This window comes from Lissotriton helveticus, chromosome 3_1, assembly GCF_964261635.1.
Source record: "Lissotriton helveticus chromosome 3_1, aLisHel1.1, whole genome shotgun sequence".
In the NCBI taxonomy this organism is placed as follows: domain Eukaryota; kingdom Metazoa; phylum Chordata; class Amphibia; order Caudata; family Salamandridae; genus Lissotriton; species Lissotriton helveticus.
The window spans coordinates 1,212,466,453-1,212,490,792 of record NC_136061.1 but is presented as its reverse complement, the minus strand read 5'-3'; positions in this window follow the sequence as shown (position 1 = coordinate 1,212,490,792).

Genomic DNA, 24,340 nt, shown 5'->3' with positions numbered 1-24,340 from the left:
AATGACTCTGGTGAAGTGGTCCAGGGATGGTGTGCCAACCTCCTGAGGTATGGGGATGACCCTGGCCCTCCCACCTGCCCTGCTGCCACGGACCTGTTGCCTCACCACGGTGGGTCCACACACACTCTCCCTGCCCTCCACATTTGGTGGTGTGTCCTGGTCATCCCCTGGGACAGGGAGGGTGACGGTGGTGATAGTGGCCGAGGTGGCAGCGGTGGAGGCATAGGCTGTGACTGCAGGGGTCTGCTGTGCTGCTGTTGGTGCAGCAGACGTGGTGATGGGGAGGATGGGGTCCTGGGACCTGTTGGTCCTTGGCACACCAGATGAGCCGGCCCGGAGCTCATCGTCCAAACTATCCTGGGAATCAACATCCGAGAGTCCATGTACTGGGGTGGAGACTGGCTCTGCTGGTTGTTGTTCTCAGCAGCGAGATCCTTATCACCTGTGGATTAGATGGGGAATTGTCAGTGTTGGGCAATGTGCAAGTATTCTGTTAGCTGCATGTCATCTGCTGTCTGTACACTACACAATTGAAACAACTTCACTGTTATTGTTAAATGCAATACTGGGTGTTATTACATGGTGCAGAGGAACATCAATTAATCATACATGTCAGGTATCAATGCATTACATGCAATTGGTGCAGTGTGTAGTGATGCAGGTCTCACAACCACAAACAGCCAGTCCAGTGAAGATGGCTACCTAACTGTAAGTTTGTTTGATAAACAATGCAATGGCTTCCATGTGCTCCCGGGTGGTGAGGGGAGGCCTGCATCTTACTGGGGAGTGGGACAGGAGGCATAGTGAGAGTAGGAGTGCAGGCCTTCCACCCACAAACAGGTAACCCAAACAAGATGGCTAGCTACCTGTTAGGTGAGGGTGAACAGTGCAAGGGCTGACACATGCTCCTAGGAGGGGGAGGCCACCATGCGGCTGGAGTGTGGAACAGGGGGCATGGTGGGAGTTGTGGTACAGGCCTCCCACCCACAAACAGGCCTCACAAGCAAGATGGCTACCTACCTGTTAGGCAAGGGAGAACAGTGCAATGGCTGACACATTCTTCTGGGTGGGGGAGGCCTCTATCCTGCTCAGGTGTGAGACAGGGGGCATGGTGGGAGTGGTAGTGTAGGCCCCCCACCCCCAAACAGGCATCAGTAGCAAGATGGCTACCTACCTGTTAGGTGAGGGTGAACAGCGCAATGGCTGACACATGCTCCTGGGTGGGGAAGGCCTCTCTCCTGCTCAGGTGTGGGACAGGGTGCATGGTGGGAGTCATGGTACAGGCCTCCCACCCCGAAACAAGCCTCCCAAACAGGGTGGCTACCTACCTGTTAGGTGAGAGAGAACAGTGGAATGGCTGACACATGCTCCTGGGTGGGGGAGGCCTCCATGCTGCTGGAGTGTGGAACAGGGGGCATGGTGGGAGTCATGGTACATGCCTCCCACGCCCAAACAAGCCTCCCAAACAAGATGGCTACCTACCTGTTAGGTGAGGGAGAACAGTGCAATGGCTGACACATGCTTCTGGGTGGCGAAGGCCTCTATCCTGCTCAGGTGTGGGACAGGGGGCATGGTGGGAGTGGTAGTGCAGGCCTCCCACCCCCAAACAGGCCTCACAAGCAAGATGGCAACCTACCTGTTAGGTGAGGGTGAACAGTACAATGCCTGACACATGCTCCTGGGTGAGGAAGGCCTCTATCCTGCTCAGGTGTGGGACAGGGTGCATGGTGGGAGTCGTGGTACAGGCCTCCCACCCCCAAACAAGCCTCCCAAACAAGATGGCTACCTACCTATTAGGTGAGGGAGAACAGTGCAATGGCTGACACATGCTTCTGGGTGGGGGAGACCTCTATCCTGCTAAGGTGTGGGACAGGGAGCATGGTGGGAGTGGTAGTGATGGCCTCCCACCCCAAACAGGCCTCACAAGCAAGATGGCTACCTACCTGTTAGGTGAGGATGAACAGTGCAATGGCTGACACATGCTCCTGGGTGGGGGAGGTCTCCATGCTGCTGGAGTGTGGAACAGGGGGCATGGTGGGAGTCGTGGTACAGGCCTCCCACCCCCAAACAAGCCTCCCAAACAAGATGGCTACCTACCTGTTAGGTGAGGGAGAACAGTGCAATGTCTGACATATGCTTCTGGGTGGGGGAGGCCTCTATCCTGCTCAGGTGTGGGACAGGGGGCATGGTGGGAGTGGTAGTGCAGGCCTCCCACCACCAAACAGGCCTTACAAGCAAGATGGCTACCTACCTGTTAGGTGAGAACGAACAGTGCAATGGCTGACACATGATCCTGGGTGGGGGAGGCCTCCATGCTGCTGGAGTGTGGAACAGGGGGCATGGTGGGAGTCGTGGTACAGGCCTCCCACCCCCAAACAAGCCTCACAAGCAAGATGGCTAGCTACCTGTTAGGTGAGGGTGAACAATGCAATGGTATTTGGGTTGTGCAAGGAAGTACTTATCAGTGTGTTGGTGGCCATTTGTTTGTACTTACCAGCCTCCATTCCCCCGAATACTCCTATGGGACTCTCTGGATGCAGTATGGCAAGCACCTTCTCCTCCCATGGTGTGAATGTTTTCTGTGGGATGGGAGGGCCACTGCCAGTCCGGTTAGCCAGCTCCCAGTTCTTGCTCCTCCTCTCCTTGACAACCCTCTTCAGATCATGCCACCGCTTCATGATCTCCTTCGTGGATCGCGGGGCGGTCCCTACTGCATTGACCCTTTGGACTATCCTTTCCCACATTTGTGTCCTTGTGGCTAATGGCGTCTGATGGACCAGGCTACCAAACAGTTGTGGTTCCACTCTCACTATCTCATTGACCATTACTGTCAACTCACCCTCTGTGAATTTTGGTATTTTCTGTGCTGCCATGGTGAGTGGTGTTTGCAGTGTTTGTGGGTGCAGGGGTGTTGTTGGACTTGGCCCTTCTGGCAGGTTCACCCCTGAACTTTTTGCCTTTTAGTGTTACATAATTATAGTGATTTCGGTCTTTGCGCACTTTAGCACTGTGGTGCAGTGTAAAGTGCGTGCGCTCTCTGAGTGCGTGTGTGAGATTGGCCTTCCCTCCCATAGGAATGCATGAGGAATGTATGTGTCCATGTTAGTTCCTGATGTGTGGGGAGTGCAGGCTCGAGTTTGGTATGTGCGGACTCATGTGATTAAATGCTGCGCGATGATGTGTGCGGCGTGAATGTGACTAGTGTGGAAGTGCCACTTCTAGAAGTTGGCCTGTCTGTGTAGTAAAGTTGAAATGACTGGCTGGCTTGTGATTGGCCGGAGCTGGCTGGTGTTCCAGGCTCCAGGAGTCAGGATGGGTCTGCCCCGGTGGTGAATGGGAGATCTGCATGTTGATGGCTGGGGAGGAGTGCACCTGGGACCTGAATAGGGCTGGGCTTTCCCCCCACAATGCTGGCTCCACCCCCTGTGGTGTGTCTGATGTCCCTGACCCATCCTGTGAACAGAGAAAGGGGCTAAGCAAAACAAAGTGCTCAGGAACCAGTTGTATCTGGTTCGCCTCTTGCCTGCACCTTTAGACAAAGGAATTGTGTGTATAAAAAGAGGCTGAGACCTCTTGTAAAATGTTCTTGTTTGCCAACTTGAAACCATCAGGTACATGCTGCTGCTGGGGCCCAGGTAAAGGCTTGCCTCCCTGGGCCCTGCCCTGCCCCTGGATTCCTGGAGGACTTTCCTTTACTGGGAGCTGCTGTTCTCCATCTTGATGTTCCAGGACTTCTTTGGACCCTTCTGGCTGTAGGGGTCATTTCCTTCTCTGGGGCCTGTGGTTTTATCTGTGCCCCCTGCGCCTCGTGGGCGCTTTATTTCCCATGTGTGGGCATAGCGCTGTTGTTTTCCCTCAGGGGTAGCTCTCCTGCCCTTATGGTTGCCAGCGCGGGTGCCCACCCCGCTTATTTAATTAATGAGCCTCGCAGGTGGCCACCCTGCCAAGGTTATTTACATTGCGACTTTGCGGATTTTTCCCTCCGATGGAGCCTACCCCTCGTTGTGCCCAAAGTGTAGAAATCGCCGCTGCCACCCAGCCGCGGCCACCCAGAAGTCAGGCAAACCCGCTTGTGACGTGGGCTGGGCCTGCAGCTGGGCCGGAAGCAGCGCGAGAGTTGCGGGGCTCCCATGAGCGAGAGGGAGCCCCAGAGAAAGACTGAGCCCGGAGCCTCGCAGGCTCCATTCCTAAGTCCCGGCCCGGAGATGGGGGGCCGGGTGAAGCAGGGCACCTTTTGAAGCGGGGCTCCCTTGAGATGGGAGAGCCCCGCATGTTGCCGGCAGAAGTCAGCCCGCACACGCCCTAGGAGCAGCGCCAGCCAAGGAGAGCCCGCGCTGCTCAAACGAGAAAGACCCGACCAGAGGACCGCCGGAGAATCGGGTGAGTGGGGCCCCTGACTTACTTAATGAAGAGGGGGGCGTCGGGGCACATTGCCGGCGCCCGCCCCCCCAGTGGTGCTAGCTGGTCCTGGGGGCAGTGTTTGTGAGGAGAGGTTGGCAGTGGGCCGCTCCCCCGTTGCCCGCACCATCATTCCCCGAGTCCCCAGAGGGGGGACTCCAGCGACAGGGACAGTTTATTAATTAGAGCCCACAAGAGGCTCCTGGGCATTTTGTGTATTTAAAGCCTGGAGGGCTCCAAAATGCACATTCTTTTTCCCCAGAGCCTTGAAGGCTCCAAAGTGTACAGTTGGTTTCAGACCCAGATGGCTCCAGCAGTTGGCGCAGTTTTTGTCCAAAGGGCTAGTGAGAGCCCTGTCGCAGTGATCCTTTCCAGCTGCCCAGAAAGTAGAGGGCAGCTGCTCCGTTTAGGTTTTCCTTTTAGGGACATGTGTTCTTCTGGACTTAGGAGTGAGTCGCACTCCTTCATCCCTACCTTGGCCTTCCCCATCTGCACAGCACTTAGTGCCAGCTGCAGCGTTTAGGCCATGTTCTGTCCCTGTCCTCAGCTGCCCAGCAAGTAGTGGGCAGCTGCTACGTCTAGGTTTTGGCGCAGTGGCGCGACCTGGACTTTGATGTGAGTTATGTGCTAAATATGATTTATGTGCTAATGCTGTGGGTGTTAGGAAATGTACTGTGTGTAGTATGTTTTACGCACCCTGTGTTCTGACACCGCTGAATGTGTTTTTATGCGTCATGTGTCTTCCCTACACTGCTGAATGTGTTCTGATGCATCATGTGTCTTCCCTACACCGCTGAATGTGTTCTTATGCGTCATGTGTCTTACTGACACTGCTGAATGTGTTTTTATGCGTCATGTGTCTTCCCTACACCGCTGAATGTGTTCTTATGCATCATGTATTTTACCTACACCACTAAATGTGTTTTTATGCATCATATGTCTTACCTACACCACTGAATGGGTTTTCATGCCTCATGTGTAAAGCTTCTGGCCTATACCTCCGAACGTGTTTTCATGCGTAGGTGGTACTTACCTTTTACCAGTAGTTACTGGTTGTGTGCTACGTTTGCTATTTGGCGCTTAAAACTATCTCCAAGGGCTTGGTACTGAGCTCGCCCCCTGACCAGAGTCCCAGGACCAGTGGACTCTATTGTGCCATCCTTGCCAAGTTGCTGGGACTAGTCTGACCTCCCAATGCCGCTGGAGCTCCACCTGAAGTGTGCCTCACTCACCCCCCTTTGCAGCCCGTGCCTGGCCTCCCCCGCCTTGAGCCGCGCCGCTCTCCTCTGAGCCGCGTCCGCTTCGCTGGGCCGCCCGCACCCTGCCCCCCTCCTCCTTTGAGCCGCACATCTTTGGGTCGCCCCAGCCACTGAAAAAGCCCGGAGCCCCATTTGGGAGGCAAGAAACACCCGCATCCTTGTAGCGTACCGGCCGCCTCCCGCCCGCTCCGGTCTGCCAAGGAGGTCACCCGCATTGTCCCGCGCAACCCGAACGGAAGGTACGGTCCGTACCCACCACCAGTTATTATATGTTCTATGTTCTAAAATTGTTACTTCTGCAAAAGTGCTAATTCTACCAACGGCTAGTTCTAAAAGTGCTTATTCCTGACAGTGGTCCATGTGGCCCTGTCCCATGTATATAATTCCCTGTAAATTCTGCCCGTGCCTATGGCACATTGTAAAGTGTGTGTTCATTATCTAATGTGTTTGGTATAATACAAAGGCTATTTTTTATATAACTTTGTGTTTAGTTCCTTTTGTGGGGGGCCTTGGATGTTGTTGCTGGGGGTGCGTGTGCAAATACTTAACCTACATTGCCTCCGGGATTAGCCTTACTGCTCGCGCCACGTTACCTAGAGGGTGAGCAGGGGTTATCTTTGGCGTGTAACTCCCTTGCCCTGACTAGAGTGGTGGTTTCTGCCTGGCTTTGGCGCAAGCCTTAGCCAACCGGAAACCCCATTTCTAACAGGTGTGTGTTGTGTTGATGTGTGAGGTGTGTTGTGTGCTGGGGGTTGTTGGTGCTGGTGTGATGTTGGTAGTGATGGTGGTAGTGGTGGTGTTGGTGGGGTGTGTGTTGTGCTGTTTTGCCTCTCCTGTCAGATGTGGTGTATGCCCATCTCTTCTGGAGTGTTGCAAAGGATTGTGGTCAGTAATAGGGCTGGTTTTATACTCAGCTGTGTGGGTGTGTCCAAATGGGCTTTTGCTGTGAGGTGTGTTGTGGGTATTGTCCCGGGAATTATATTTAAGTTTTGGGCACTTGTTTTTATCATTGGTATTGTATTTGTAGGCCATGGCTACTTTGATTTGTGCTCAGTTAGGCATTGTTGCGGTGTTTTGGCATCTTTCGCCATGTTTTTTATATACCGTCCGCTGCGGTGGCTATGCTGCAGCTTTTCCGCTGTCTCTCCCATTCACTCCTGTGTGCGACCGCGGCGGTCGGAAACTGCGGATCGTACCGCGGGTCCATCGGGGAAATCCTAATTTCCCGTGCGGTGTCTCCGCTTTGCTAGCGGCGGGTTGTAGCTTTTCCGCTGCGTTATCGACCGCCGCGGTCAGTTTTTGGACGTCACCGCTCGCGTCAGGCGGTTTTTGTTAGCCCGCTACCACCGCGGTCGGTCTTTTTTGGCGGTTGATCCTAATTTGACCACCGGTTTGTCGGCGGTCCCAGCGGGCGGTTGTTTTCCGCTTCCATGGCCGTCGGGGTGATTTTCCGCCCGCTATCCTAATGGGGCCCTTAGTCTTTGAAGTTTATGTTGGGGGTTCTGCTTTCTTTTGAAGTCCCCACTCCTCTGTTATCTCTTCCTCCAGAAAGCTGTCTAATACAGCAGATGTGACTCCAAATATGATAGCCCCACAATACAGGACATGGAGGTGACATGAGATCCATACCTGTATATAAGCCATAATGATATGTCTATCTTCTTCTGGAGATGTTCAAAGTTTATCATATTTTGAAATGTACTGGAGAGCCTGGGTCTCCCTTCATTCAGAGTGCCCCACCTATTCAATCTACCACGGCCTCCCTAAATCTCAGCTGTCCAGGTTACAGATTGCCCAAAACCAGGCTGCTCAGCTTGTCTCCAAAATTCCTAGATGGCAGTCGGCTCAACCCCTACTTCGCCACCTCCACTGGCTACCAGTCAGTGAAAGAATCACCTTTAAGGTTCACTGCCTGGTCTTCAAAGCCCTCACTGGTCCCTCCCCTGCTTTTCTCAAGTCCCTAATCACCCCCTACTGTCCCTCTCGCACTTTGAGGTCCACCCACCTCCAGCTCCTAGTCGTCCCTCGTTTCAAACTCTCTAGATCGGGCGGCCGCAGCTTTTCTTGTTTGGCCCCCAAGCTGTGGAACTCCCTCCCACTCTCACTTAAGTCTTCCTGTTCCCTTTTTTCCTTTAGGAAATCCCTAAAAACACTACTCTTCCCTCACCCTGACTATTTATTTCCCTTTCTCTCTTTCAAATCCGACTAGCGCCAGGAAACTCATGGTGACAGTGCGCTCAAGAAATTAATTATAACATAACATAACATAACATAACATTTTAGAGGAATGTAGAAATACATCAATCTGTCTGGGGGATTTCTCTACCTCCTCTCTTCATGTTTCTCCATCTGACATTCCCAAAATGGATCCCACAGTCTTCCATGTATTGTACCCTTCAGAGGCACACATACACCCATACAAATAATATAAACCCACCGTACAGCACTGCATGCACTGCACAGCACTACACGCTTCATGTATAGTACATTTTGCAGGCAGATGTGCACCTAGCCCTTGCATATAATGACAGCACTACCTTCTTTATGTATTTTTACCACTCACAGGCACACATATACCCAGCACATGCAGACAACATACATGCACTGTACAGTACTGCACCATCCCTGTATTGTACTATTCACGGACACACCTAAACCCAGCACATGAACATAACACATGCACTGTGCAGCGCTACACACCAAACCTATATAGGCCAAGGGTGAGTTAAGCATACAGCAGTGGAACTTAATGAGTGAGCCTATAGGTCTCGTTTTAGTGACACAGGTAAAAAGAACCTGTTCACTCCTGCTGGTCACTACACGGTAAACTGCCATCACTGTGCTTGTGATGATTAACTCCTGGTAAAGGCAATAGCTTTTCCCCACTATGAGGGTAAGTCTTTGAGCCCCCTCTGAGCCAACAAGACCACAATCCATGAGACCATGTCCATGTCATGACACTATGACAAGAAAATTCAGCCTTAGGGATCCAGACATCATTCCATTCTGGAACGCAGGGCAGGGTTGCACATCCATCACTATGATAGTGAAGTTTCCATCCCAACAAACCTAAATTAAATACATTTAAAACTAAAATTCTGAAAATATGTGATCTTATTTTCTAATTTTACGAATGGTTTTAAAGCATTCATTTACTACAGTTTCAATGTATATAGTAAATGTATGTTATTGAAAAAACTACACGTCCATCATTATGTGATTACTTTATTCAGACCCATCACTTTGTCACAACTTAGTAAAATATTAACATTTGTTTCATAATTCTTTTTTTCTAATCTTTAATTGTTTCTTATCTTTAAATTTAATGTATGTTTCAGCTGGTTGACAGACTGGACCAGCTGATAATGTGGTAGGTCAATCTAACCGAATCACTGTGAAAGTAAAATGATGGATATTAGTTAATATAACACCACCAGCCAAACCTCAATCTCTATAATGATACTAAGACACCAAACACAACTGTTATCAATGCAACACTACTTAGTGTAAAAACGTCAGACGTATGAAAAGGCCCAGTTAAACCTGTTCAAAATCAAATATTTATTATAAATCTTACACCTAGATCTCTTCAGCAGTTGGAGCTCAGACCACTGATTCCTCGTATTAAATTAATTTTTGCTATAATCCTCAGTGTGACGGAATTCCTTTGTTAGGTTGGTTACACCTGTTACTTTTAATGTGATTTTGTAGTTCAGTTTTCTCTAGGGACTGTGTTCCACACACTAAGCCAAGCAACATGTGCTACACCAAGGTTTATGCATCTGTTCCAAAATTATTCTGAACAAGGCGTCTTATAAAACATCTGTTGATGTGCAGGAATGCAAGCCTAGTTGCCAAGAGTTATGTTATGAGAAAAAGCAGTACTGGATTAATTACCACAGACAGAACTGCATAAACCCTGAATCACCAACCACTGGGTGTGAAGATAAGCCCGAGTAAAGGTCCAATCCATGTAGGACTTTAGAGTTAAAATATAGTGGGTTTTATTGATCCTTTCAACCCTCCTACTGGGTATGATTTATGGGTTTACATTTGTGTAATATAAACTATGCATGGTCCTAAGATGCATTTGTTTTTCTGTTGTTGTTCTATGTATGCATCTGTTTGAAATGGGCCTTATCAAACTTAATTTTAAACTAACTTCAAAAATATTTTAAAACTTAAAATTCCATGACAAATAATTTCTTTCAACTTGCCTCATTCACTGAGAATTCAGAAAAGGTTGTCTTCTGTTCAAAGTAAAGTATTCATTACAAAGCTTACACCTCAATTTCTGCAGCTGTTGGCGCTCAGACCACTGATCTCTCATATCAAATTAATTTTCGTTATAATCCTCAGTGCGACGGAATTTATTTGCCAGGTTGATCCACCTGTTACTTTTAATGTGATGTGGCTCTTAGTTTTCTCTAGTGACTGTGGTTCACTCACTAGGCCAAGCAACATGTGCTATACTATAGGCCATGCATCTGTTCCCAAAATATTGTTAGCAATGCATCTTATAAAACATCTGTTTATCTGTTATTTTATCTGTTTATGTGCAGAAAATATGCCTAGTTGCAAATAGTTACGTTATAAGAAAAAGCAGTATTGGATTAATAATCCTGGACAGAACTGCATGAAGCCTGAATCATCAGTCAGTGAGTGGAGGATAAGCTACAGTAAAGACCCAATCCTTGTAGGACTTTAGAATTAAGTTATAGAAGAGTTTTATTTGTCATTTTCAACCCTCAAAGTGAGCATGATTTATGGTGATTTTCTTGGATTTAAATTTCTGTAACATAAACTATGCATGATTACAAGGAACATTTATTTTTATATTGTAGTTCTATTTATGCCTCTGTTTAAAATGTGCCTTATTCAACTTAATTTTAGGGGGCGTGGCTTGTGCCCGGAGGCAATGGCGGCGTTTCTGTAGTTCCCCGGAGCCGACGGGAGCGGAGACGGAAAACGCTGCCTTTCTCACTTCTTACGCCGGAGGATGTGGCGTCCGAAGTGCTTGTGCCCTCCATGGTCTTGTTCATAAGCCCTAAATACCGGCGGAACTCGACGTTTTTTGAACTTCTTCTCACCGTGAAGTTACTGGCCGCTCACCCGCCATTTTGAGGAACTGGCTCGCTCCGTCGCCCTGACGGTGCTTTTCTTCAAGCTGCTTTAAGGTACTTTTTTCATCAAAACGGCAGATATGGGACTCTTCAGGTAGCGACCCCCTTGTTGTATACTTTTTTCTGTGGCATAATCTTTTTACTTCAGCTACATATTTATGCCCCTCAAAGCTGCACCGCCATTTTGAAAGCTGCCTTTTTCTACCCTCAGTGAAAATGTCTTCTTATGCAGATTTTTCACTTTTTTTTTTAACTCGTGCCTCTATTGATCTACCATAGATTTTTCCCTTTTGTTTTCTTCTATAAGCTGCAAGGATATTTTGCTTATTTTTCTACAAGGACTGTGTTTTTCTTGTTGGGCACCCCAGATACTGTTCACTATTTTTTACATCTTGTTCGCTCGTAGCCCTATCAGATATTAGACACCAATGGATTATTTAACATAATTTGCAAGCGGACGATGTGGTGGAGTCTGTTCTTTTTCAACCTCACATTTTTGCTGCATATCAATTCCCCTCAGCATTAAACCGCCATTTTGATTGCTGCTTCCTCCTACAGTTGGAGGAGATATGTGAAATTTGACTGAACGTACTCACCAATTAACCTATTTTGCTTATGTTCTTGTACTACTGCGTCCTCATTATTTGTGAAATGTCATGATTATTACTTTACTTCACATGTGCTATTTCTTCAGACATATTAATTGTTATTCCTGGTGCGCACAATAATTCTTTACATTTGGATGACCTAATGCTAACTTTTCTTCCATATTTTATACCTGGTAGTAAGGTCTACAATACTTTGACTTATTATATCTATATATGGGAAAACAACTTAAAGACTCTACCACATCTTCAACTTCTCGCAGATTTCTTATTCAAACCAGCTCACGGTATCAGTGCTTGGAAATGGAGGACCCCTCTGGTTTTTCCCCGAAATCTGCATCATCCACAGCACCTTCCATGGCTTCAAGTGGTTCCAAAGCAACAACTAAACGATTGAAGAAAGATCCTCCTTCCCCTCCTAAACAATCCTCTTCAGTCACTATGGATTTATTGCTAGAAGAGATCAGGGCCTTACGCCCTTTTGTTGAAGACATGAAAACCACACTACAAGAGACCATCTCTACACTTCAAGATCTCTCTAATAAATGGTCCTCCGTAGAAAGCCGCGTAACTTCCCTAGAGCAAAGTGTTGAGTCATTATCTTCTTCCACCTCTAAAATTCACTCTCTCTGTTCTCAAGTTTCTACTCTTCACAAACAAATTGAAAATTTGGAAAATAGAAATAGAAGAAATAACCTACGTATTTATGGTCTGCCAGAGGAACAGAGGGGTCAGACTCAATTGCTTTCTTCAGGAGCTTTCTTCCCAAACTCCTCAAGCTTCCAGAAACTACTATCTTAAATATCCAAAGAGCTCACAGATTGGGCTCGCTCTCAAACTCTGCTTCTACTTCTTCTGCGAGTAAACCAAGAGGTGTGATACTCTACTTTCTTGAATACACTGACCTGCTAAAATTCTCTCTACAGCCAAAGCTTTAAACAAAATTACCTGGTCAGGAAGCTCTTTATTTTTCACTCAAGACTACGCTAAGTCAACAGCGGATCGCCGGAAAGAATTCTTGTCTTTGAGACCTCAATTACGTTCGATGGGTGCGAGGTATGGTCTCTTTCACCCTTGCCTATTCAAGGTGACTATCAACAATAAAACCACTACCTATGAGGATCCGCTAAAACTCAAAAGTTTCCTTTATTCCTTCCAGGCTGACTCCATGGATACCTCCTCCTCCTCCCACTCCAAATGACTCATTTTGACCTCCCTCTTTCTCCATTTTTCAAATTAGCGTGGCTTTGCTTACTCGTGGTGTTGTTTTAAACTTAATATGCAATTTTCGCACTATAGTTTCATATACTGTTATACTTCCCCATTTTTTCTTACCATTGTTTAATTTTCTTATCTGATTAGCTGATACCTCATGACTATACCATTCATGGTTTCGCTCTGTCTCCTATGGCTTTATTATGTGCTTTTAATTTATGCCTAACATCTTCTTCTTTTTCCCTTCCAGGTTTATCTTCTCCATTCTCCTTTTGTTCTTGTGTTTCGCTACATTTCGTCGGGACCACCCTCCTCTCCCGTCTCCCCCCTGTGGGTCTCGGACGCGTCATTGTCCTGTGTGGCCTCCCATCCCCCCACCCCTTTGTATGGTTTGGAATTCATGTAAGTTCCCTCTCCCTTATTTCTTTTTTTGGTTTCTCTTCTGTAATATTTTTTCATTCTCACCCTTCATCAGGTCTTGTTTGTCCCCCTTTTTCTTCTTTTTCTGTTCTTCTCGTTCATCTTTTAACACATGCTTCTTGTCTCATATCTATCAATTCCTCTTTCTCTTATCACTTCTCTTCTCCTTCCTTTACATATTCATTATTCTTCACTCATATGCTCTCTATTGTATTATTATTTCTATTTGTTTTCTTCCTTATGTGATGCATGATTTAGTTTTTCAGATTGTTATTTACATTGTATGCTTTGTGTATATTGAAACTTTTATATCAGACACATTTAGAGTTACCACATGGAATGTTAAAGGGTTAAATAATCCTATTAAAAGACAACAAGTGTTATCCCACTTGGCTAGACTGAAAACGGATATTGCCATGTTACAAGAAACCCATTTATCAGATGCTAAAGCATCTAAATTAAAAAGACTTTGGGTTGGCAATGTATTTTCTTCTCCAGCTTTAGGAAAAAAGAATGGTGTTGTTATTCTTAGTCATAAAAAGTATAATGTTTCTATTGTTCATCAAGAAATTGACTCAGTTGGTCGTTGGGTGATTATCAAACTGTTAGTAGATAATGTTCCATTGGTTATTTTTAATGTTTATGCTCCAGTTTCTGTCGATAATAATTTTTGGACACTTGTTTCAGACAAATTACTCTAATTTGATGATGAATATATCATTTTTGGCGGTGATTGTAATCAAATTCATGATCCCATATTAGACAGACGATCCCAAGTTAAATTTGTACACTCTAAAATGCACTCCCAGTTTTCCTCCGCTTATCCGACGTAAATCCTTAGTTGACATATGGAGACTCTGTCATCCAGATCTTCAAGAATATAGTTATTTTTCTCCTCCACATAAGACACAATCCCACATTGACTATCTCTTTTTCAGTAGGTCTCTTACTCAACATGTTCTCCACTCAGAAATAGGCTCCGTTCTAATCTCTGACACTGCCCCGGTTTTTGTTGATTTTGATATAATTCCCTTTTCTCGCTCCTCTGGCAGATGGCATTTTAACAACTCCCTTCTTACAGACTCTAAATTCTCTGACAGATTCTGTTCCTTTGCTACAGACTTCTTTCTCACTAATACTGTTTCTGATTCCTCACCAGTCATGATTTGGGATTCTTTTAAGGCAACCACAAGAGGTTTTATAATTAATTACGTTTCTCGGAAGAAAAAGGGTTTTGAGAAACAATCTACCCAACTTCTCACTAAGATTAAACAATTAGAATATGCTTATTACCACTCATTTACTAATTCATCTTTAAAAAATCTTGTTTCGGCCAAAGTTGCTTTTAATAAAATATCCACTGCGTCTGCTGCTTCTTATCTCTTGTAGAGTAATGCACGATATTATGGGGGTCAGAACAAAATGGGGAAGCTCTTGGCTTCTTACTTAAAAACCCGTCGTGATAGAACTAGGATTGCTTCCATCACAAACTATAACGGTGTTTCGCTTTTTAAAGATGACGACGTCTTACAGGAATTTGTCTCATTCTATAAAACTCTCTACACTCTTGAAACATGCCCTCTCCAATCTGATATTTCTTCTTACTTCCAATCAATCCCTTCTCCTTCTTCTGCCCACATTGACTTTCATTCGCTTGAAACAGATATAACTTTAAAAGAGATCTCCCACACTATTTCGGTTCTGAGACGCGGTAAAGCTCCTGGCCCCGACGGTTTTACTATCAAATTTTATGAACATTTTTCGAAACTCCTTTTGCCACATCTTCTTCTCCTCTTTAATTCTTTTATTGCAAATGGTTCTTCTCAGGGTACTTTTCAAGATGCTATGATCTGTTTAATTATCAAGGAAAATAAAGATCCCTCCTTTTGTAAGAACTATCGTCCCATCTCTCTTGTAAATACAGATTATAAGATCTTCGCTAAATTACTCGCTGTACATATTGACCCCATCTGACCTGAACTTATTGGCCCAGAACAGTCTGATTTTGTCAAAGGACGCTTACCCTCTGATAATTCTAGGGTTTTCTTTAATGGTCTTAGTAAGGCGTCTTCCCTCCAATATCCACTTGCTGCCATAACCCTAGATGCGGAGAAAGCATTAGATAGAATTGGTTGGAATTTCATGTTCCATGCTCTCAAATGGATAGGTTTCCCCCCCAAATTAATTTAGCTTATTTCCTTATTGTACTCTGGCCCTAGAGCTGCTATTTTCGCTAATGGCAACATCTCAGATTTCTTTTCTCTTTCTAGGGGAGTTCGCCTGGGATGCCCCTTGTCCCCTTTGTTGTTTATAGTGGCTCTGGAGCCTTTCTAACACGAATACGGCAAGATAACCAAATTACTGGTTTTCATATCGGCACCAATCAAGTTAAACTATCTGTTTATGCAGATGATATCCTATTATATTGCTCTAATTCAGACATTTCTCTTCCATCTTTCCTTCAAGAAGTTGACACCTTCTCTCAAATCTCGGGTTACTGTCTCAACCGTGACAAATGTGAAGTTTTACCCCTTAATGTTTTATGTCAACGCCACTACTTTGACCAAATCGGCTTTTCCTGGCAGCCCACAAAATTGAAATACTTAGGATTATGGTTTTCTTCCAATATTTCTGATACCTTAAAATTTAATTTTGAATATATTACTAAGAAATTAACCGACTCAATTACCAAGTGGCATCCTCTCTTTCTCTCATGGTGGGGCAGACTACATTCTATTAAAATGATGCTTGCTCCAGTAATTTTATACTCTCTTTCAATGATTCCCGTCCATATCCTAAGTTATTATTTAAAAAAATAGATTCTATTTTATTGAAATTTCTTTGGAAAAATAAACCCTCTCGGATAGCCTTATCTTGTCTTAAAAAAGATAAACTTAACGGAGGTCTTAAATTTCCTAACTTCAAATCTTACCATAATGCTTTTACTCTTAAACAGGCTTCTCGGTGGCTATCTACTGAATCAGTTTCTCGCCTTCCTGTTATCTATTGAGAGATCCTTTACTTCACCTTTTGATTTTTTTGAAACCCTTGCTTTTACTGCTAATTCGTCACTTCTCCGTTTCTTCGGTCATTGCTCATACGCGCCAACTCTTGTCTCCCCTCCTCTCTTCTTCATATCCTTCTCTTACTTCATTACATCAGCAGCCAATTTGGCATAACAAATTATTACGCATTAAAAACCGCTCTTTTTATTGGAAATCTTGGAGATCCAAGGGGTTATTGTGGATTTCTCAACTCTTACGTGACAATATACCCATGTCTTTTCCTGATCTTTAATCGCAAATTCCTCTTCCCAATTCTTCTAGGAAACAGTACGATCTTCTTCTCCCTGCTCTTCATAGTTATCTTCAATCCCTTCCTCCTTCTCCTGTTCTTCCCACTTCTTGTTCTACACTTTTCCCTCTTTTGGCTACCTCTCCTTCTGCTTCTTGTATCTACAAATATTTTGTTTCTCCTTCAGAGAGACTTAAGACAAAGACTGAATTGGCTTGGGAGCGGGATCTGCCGTTATCCTGGTCTATTTCCCTGTGGGATAAATTATGGTTGTAGATTCATAAATTCTCTAGAGCAGCTAACACTACCCAAACACTTTATTACATTTATCAACGTTTATTATATTCCCCTGCAAGATTGGCGTCCTTTTCTCCGGACTTCTCACCTAAGTGTTGGTCTTGCCCTTGCCTTCATGCTGACTTAATGCACATGCTATTTCACTGCCCTAACATCTCTACTCTCTGGCATTCAATTTGGTCTCGTATAAATATTATTTTTAACACACAGATCCCCTTTTCTCCTTCCAACGTTTTCCTGTTTTTTTTATCCCCACCTTGGCCTCAATCACCCTATCATTTAAAACTACTTGATCTATTCATAGCTATAGCTTTACACTTGATTACCTCCAACTGGAAAGATTCAACACAGGTTCCCTACTCTGCATGGTGGAATGCCATATGTTTGCATCACAGATTGGACACCAATGATGTCACTCCCATTTCCCTAGCAATTAAAAGAGATCTGTTATGGATTCCTCTTACTGCATATTTATCTTCCCTCGCTCCTTCTAATCCCCCCACCATTACACAGACTACTAAACCAGATGAGGTCCGTAAACCGCCTTAATTTTTTCTTGTTGTCTTTTTCTTGCAATTTTACTCGATATTGTTAATAGTTTTATATGTGACTTACTTATACCCTCCCTTTTATTGATACTTATCGGCATACAATGTTTATATTTATATTTACTTATGCTTTACTTTGTTTCTTGATTTACCATGATATGTTATTTCCATCCTCCCCCTTCTACCCCCTTTCCTTTTCTCTATTTGTTTATTACTGTTTATTGATTCCATTTATTCTCATTTTCTAATATGTATTTTTCAATTTTATATATATCTCATATTGTTGCATGTATTGTTTCATGATATTCTCTTCATGCTTGGTTTCAATAAACTTGAACTTAAAAAAAAATAAAAAACCTAATTTTAAATTAACTTCAAAAACATTTTTTAACTTTTTAAAAATCCACGACGAATAATTTTTTACAACACCCAGCAATCACAGAGAAAACATTGAAAATGATGTGATATATGACACAATTCCTGCAGTACGTACACCTGGCTCTATTAGGCATCACCTAAGAGTGCTGAACAGTGCGGTAAAAACATTTAGAATTGGTAATCATTATCCATAAAGCATTTTTCTTGCATGCTCAAAGTAAGAATCTGCACATTACTAATAAACTCACAAACTAAAAATTCTCACATTCCCTAACGAAACTCAGATTATGGAATTAACAATTTGTATTTCACATTCAAATCAAGAATTTTTACAATCCTACTTGTTAATCGAAATAATATGCCCATATTTCCCCTATACAATTAAAGTAGGAAAGTTCATATTTCTCTACTTTTAAAGTAAGAATACTCGCATTTCTATTTCACACTCAGATTAAAAACTTTCACTTTCTTCTTTTCACGCACGCAGTAAGAATCCTCATATTTTTACTTTAAACTCAAATTAACATTACTCACTTTATACTTTTATGCTCAACTTGTGCACTATCACATCTCCACTCTACACTTAGGGGACAATTACAATGTTGGTCGTAAAGCGTTGGACCTTAGGTCAGAGGCTTTAGGACCGACATCGTCGGTTTCAATTCCGACCGGCTGATTACGATACAGCCAGGCGGAATTGAAAGCGGACAATCATTTTGACTGGCTTCAGTCGGAACCGACCAGTAATTCATATGGAGGGCGGTTTATGCCATCCAGATTACAATGCACGGTTTCCAGCTGGGTTTCTATGCTGGCCTCTCCAACATGGAAATCCTGTCAGAAAGCAAGTTTGGGGCCCCCGCGGGCTTCCTTTTTCTCTTGTGGCCTACAGTTGGGAGCTGAGGGGGCACCTATGGTGCCCCCTTGGTAATCCCTTAACCTTGTGGCAGGCACGGGGCACAGTAATAAACACAATCTCCCATTTCTCTATGGGAGCTTGTGTTACGGACGGTTTACGGCTGTAAATCAAGCTCACATAGAGAAATTGGAGAATGCAGATAATTAGGTGGTCGGGACCGCGGACCAGAGGTCGGTCTGTCCCATTTCCAGCATGCTGTTGGTCGGAGGAAACTCCGACTGACATCGAAATAGGCCCCTTAGGCATTGATTATGTATTTGGTAGTAAAAACTGCCAAACATGTACATTGAGGTTCTATTGAATTGGCAGGGTTTGGTAAATATTGTAGGCATTGATTAACACTGATTTTGAGCAGGGCAACTGGAATTCTGCAATCGCGTGGCCAATGTATTTTTCACATAATTATGAATTTGCACCATTAGCCATATAATCCACCATCTGGTGCATAATTTGCACATTTTAACAAAAAAAGATTTTCTAGCTCAAACAGTTCCAAAGTTACTAAAAATGCAGCGCACATCTTGAAACGCAGTGGAAGGCCCCTTGCACAGGTTGACTGCTCACCTTTCTGTTGCTTATATCTGTATTTGGTTGTTCAATACCCTGACAATGTTAACTAAGTGTAAACATGTCAAAATAATGAAGTAATATTATTACAAATGTGCCTCATTACGCTGCATAATTTGCCTTTTCTTGACATGTAATTTAGTAAACCCCAGTTGCATTATTTGGCTGCTTACTGCTGCATCATTTCAGAGTGCCTGATTATGAGGTTTTTATCATGTCCTGTGGAAATGGTATTTACTTCATGTATAAAATATCAAAAGCAGCTGGTAAATGGCAGCATTAAATCCTCAGACCCCTGAATTACATGTACTCATTAACCTCCAGATCTTTGACTCCCTAAAACGCTTCGGCTTATTTGAGGAACTTGTACATAAATAGAAAGCCATGGTGGTCCATCCCTCTACTGCCTTTCAGTCCTACTGTCTACATTCTACTTCTTGGATCATGATTAGGAGTGTGCATAATTTCAGCGTTTTTTCCAGGTAATTTTAAGAATTTTCCCTAAAATGGAGCAGAAAGAAATGTAAATACAAGAAGTACACTGCTGGTTTCTTGCATCCAAAATGGAAATGAAGACTCACTTTCCACACAAACAATCTCATAGATTGCAATGTGAGATGTGCTACTCAAACAAATGATGGACGGAATGCTGAATAAATCATACATTCCCCCCCCCGCTCAAGAGATCTGGGTTAAATCCATCGTTCTTTTGCTCACCATGCCACCACAGTTTAGACCCAGCAATATGCAAATCAGTCATATCTGGGCATACCCATCCCACTTAGGGTGAAAAGTGCTACGCAAAGAAATGATGGACAGAATGCTGAAGAAATCATACATTCACCCCCAGTCAATAGATCTGGGTTAAATCCATCGTTCTTTTGCTCACCATGCCACCCCACTTTAGACCCAGCCATATCCAAATCAGTCTCGACCCTGTGTCTCATGGGAACAGTCCAGACCGACCTGCCAAGCCAGGTCCTCTCTGGGCCAGAAACAAGCATCCTGCGACCGGTTTCTGGGTATTACCCTTCATCAGCCAGGCTATCTTGAATCCAGTGGCACAGTGAGCAAAGTATGTGAGATGGGAGTTTTCCGTAGCAAGTTGCACAAAAATTCAGATTCCTAGTTGCCAGCTCCTGCCATAGCCCTTTTGTGTCTCCTTCTTTTCTGTGTTATCTACACGTTTTATCATTTACTTCCCATCTTTCACCTCTCTGTCTTCACTTGCCCAGAATGTAATTTACTTTAATTGATTTTTTACATTAAAAGAACATTTCACAACTTGTCTGGAATGAAACGAGGAGCGCAATAGGGGGTCTGCTTGTGCGCTGCTGTGCTGTCCAGCTGCACCACATCTTTCAGAGGAGTAGATAGCTGCACTATTGTTTTACGTGCAGAAACACCACTCTCTCCTGCTGGCTCCTGCATCCTAATGGAGGGTAAAGGCCAAAGTCCACCACGCATGTGCAGCGTTGCAAGCAGATGGCAATGGCGGCTAAAGACCCAGGAGAAAGACCTAGTGCAGCACATGCTTACAGGTAATTGAAGTGTAGGAAAATATTTTAACTATCATTGATTTTTTAGATTCTTAGTGAAGGAAGAGTACATGACTATGAGTCAAGTTATTCACTGCAATTCTTTCATGACAACAAACAATTATCTTTTTCACAAAAATGATATCACAAACATAAACAAGAAAGATAGTCAAGGAGTTGAATACATTACACTCCTGATGGTCTCTCAGCCATCCACTCCAAAACCCCAAAGGCAGCGGTGGGATGAGTCTGGTGCTTTTGTGCTGTCACCACCACTTCTGCTGTTAGTTGGAGGTCTGCAGCGACTCACAGCCAACAACCGAATGTGATACCATGCAGTGTGGCTCACTGAGAGCCTCTCTCGTCACAGGCAGTGGTGGGCCAGTCTCTCTTTGAGAGCAGGGTGCATGGTAGGCAGGTGGCAGGGGGATAAGGGGTGATGGTCTAGTGCAGCGATACTCAAAGTATGTCCCGGGGGCCGCTTGCGGCCCTCCTGACCTCCACATGTGGTCGCCGGAATAACTGCAGCACTGGGCTGCTGTTTAAATCAGAGAGCACTAACATTCAGAGAGATGTTAAATAAATGGGGAAGCTTCTATTTACAAGCTAGCTGAAATAAAGGAAAATAATCTAAGAAAGTATCCCGCAGCATTTAACCACCAACAAAGACTCCCATCCTGTTACCTTCAATGCGGCCCTCGGGCTCACCGTAGACCATACTTCGTGACTCCTAGGAACATGTTTGTTTCTATGTTCTAGAGTCTGGTGAGGGGGATGTTCTTGTCCTGCCAGATATTGTGATTTAAATAAATAAATAAATAAACAGGGCTGGCGGGGGGGGTGAAAAGTGGCCAAAAGTGACAGGACGTTAGGCATACTTTTTTTGCTGGCTGGGATATTTGTTAAAGGAGACGTGACTCAGTTTGATAGTGAGGAAGTAAAAGGGGTAAAAGCTTAAGGGTGGTTGCTGGTGTCAAACGGGCATGACCCGTCCCTTTCTGTACAAATCCTCGATCTTCGTAAAGGTGCATGTTTAGGCGACTTTGTATATGCCATTTATGTGATGGAAACATGTATATAGATTGGAGCGGAGTATAACAATTGCAGGGAAAGGAAGGTTATGTAGGATGACAGTGGGTGATAGTACGGGTGTCGGAACCAAACCTGAACATTATGTGACTGTTTTAATGTTACATGTGCTTTATGCAGTCAGCACTGATGAACATTGCATTATGTGACATGCTCTTTATGCAGTCAGTACTGCTGGCCATTACATTATGTGACTTGCGCTTTATGCAGTCACTACTACTGGTCATTGCATTCTGTGACATGCTCTTTATGCAGTCGGTACTGCTGAACATTGCATTATGTGACATGCACTTTATGCAGTCAGTACTGCTGATCTGTATATTATGTGACATGCGCTTTATGCAGTCAGTACTGCTGATCATTGGTATAATTTTTCCGTTCTTTCAGGATAACCACAGCCCAGCGGAGGGCGATCAGGTGTGCTATTCTAAGACAGGCATTGGTGCTAAGTGATTTTTTATTTTAGAAATACACTTTAATTACCTGCTTCTCTTACAGAATGGATCTGTCATTGAAATTCCGAAGCCTTCACAGATTTTTTCAAATTGACTCCATAATCTCAAAGGTGCAGAGGTAGCAATGTTTAATTAAATGCTAAAAAAAAAAGAGAGAGGCACGAAAATAGGCGCCTGTCTCGGAGGCGTAGATGAACGCCGTGGTTAGCCTTAGCTCATGGCGAGGCTCCTGGGGGGCCTGAATTTCTGAAGGATCAAAATGCTCCCCATTCCCCATATGCCAGAGGTATCCCTGTTGCAGGCCTTGCAATGAGAAAGAAGTGCAACTAAACGCCGTTGTTGTAGGTTTATGTTCTTGCATGTTTTGTTTGTATGGCATGTACTACATATTTTAATTGCATTTAGGTGCTGTTAGACACACGCATGTTAAAAATTACGAAAAAATGATTTCTGAAATACAGAGGAAAAAAGCAAAGCTGTTGCTACATAACTGGCAGAAGGCATACTCACCTGGATAAAAGGACGTCTATGTCTCACAGTTAAAAGCATATAAGAAATTAATCTGGGAATCTAAATCCAGATATTTCTCCAACAAAATCTTTAATTCTGAAAATAAATCCAAAGATATTTTTGGAATTGTAACAGAGTTAGCTAACCCCGACTGACTCAAAACCTAGGCGATGATCTGAACGCTTTCTTCATTGACAAAATAAAAACAATAAAAAATACCATTTCCCACCTATTACTAAAGATCGACTTTTGGACTTGCTGTTCAAACTTAAATTGGGATCCCTTGAAGATATATGTCCCTCTTGGGTTTTAAAATCCATCTTCGCCCTTTTTCCAGAACTGGTGAGGTCCTTACTCAATCTATCTTTCAGCCAGTGCATAGTGCCCCTTGCCTTTAAGAGGGCGGTAGTAATCCCCCCTACCAAACAAACCTGGAGAGGACCCTACTATGCTGAAAAACTACCGCCTCATATCTTTACTACCCTATTTGGCCAAACTATTAGAGGCTCATGTTGGCCAACAACCATGTTTCGTTTTAGAGGAATTTGTTTTTCTGGTCCTCCATCAAGCGGGATTTTGTGCTTCTCACTGCACTGAGACTGTCGTTCTCTTGAGAGCTGACGATATGAGCTGGTCCTCCTGGATCTGTCTGCGGCTTTTAACATAGTGGACCACGCCCTTTTGGTCGATTCTGTCAAGGCCGCGGGTCTGCAAGGCACAGCACTAGACTGGGTAAAATACTTCCTGTGTGATTGCTCTCAACCTGTTTACTTCTCTTCTGCTCCACAGAGGTTCAAATAAACTGTGGAGTACCTCAGGGCTCTGCGCTATCCCCCGACCTATTCAATATTTATATTCGCCCTTTGGGACATGATCTACAAAAATGGAGAGTGAAAATTTGGAATTATGCTTACAACATGCAGCTGCTCTTCAATATTGATAATACCCCAGAATCGATATGGTTGGTTCAGAGCACCATATTGTTTAACAGGAGTTGGATGAATAGCCATCAACTGAAGTTAACTTAGGAGAAAACAGAAACTGTGATCACTACCAAAAAAAATCATATTTGAAATCCCTGCTTCTGGCCTGTAGAGATGAGTTCACCTCACACTCCTAAAAAAAAGTTAAAGCGTTGGAATTCTCATTGATGAGGAGCTCTCTATGAGGCCACAGATAGGAGCAGTGATTTCCTCATGCACTTTTCAACTTATTAAGATCAAGAAAATCGGCAAATATTTTACCTCTGAAGCCATTTTCTAGATAATAATGGTACTAGTGATGCCTCGCATTGACTATGCAAACACCCTTTTCTTAGCACTGCTAAAAGGACAGAATCAGAGGCTGCAGACAGTACAAAATCAGGCAGCTAGGCTGGTCTGGCATCAGCCAAGACTTTGACATACTAAGCCGCTGATGAGAAAGCTGCACTGTCTCCCAGTTGCCCAGTGTAATGACGCTGAGTAAACCTTAGCTTCAGCATCCTTTTTAAGTACAATATTATGTTCAAATCCTTCAAGTGCTCCTAACTCTTTCTCAAAAACCGCTGCAATTTTTTTTTACCAAGATAACCTCCACCTTACTGGTTTCATAAACTACTAAAACTTTCTCTTCGCTATTGGGGTTAAGGATGATGTGTAGTTTCTTTTGGTCCATCCAGCCCAGCACACATTGACCAAGTTTGGCCACATACAATTTCCCTCTTGCTGACCTCCCTTTAAATAA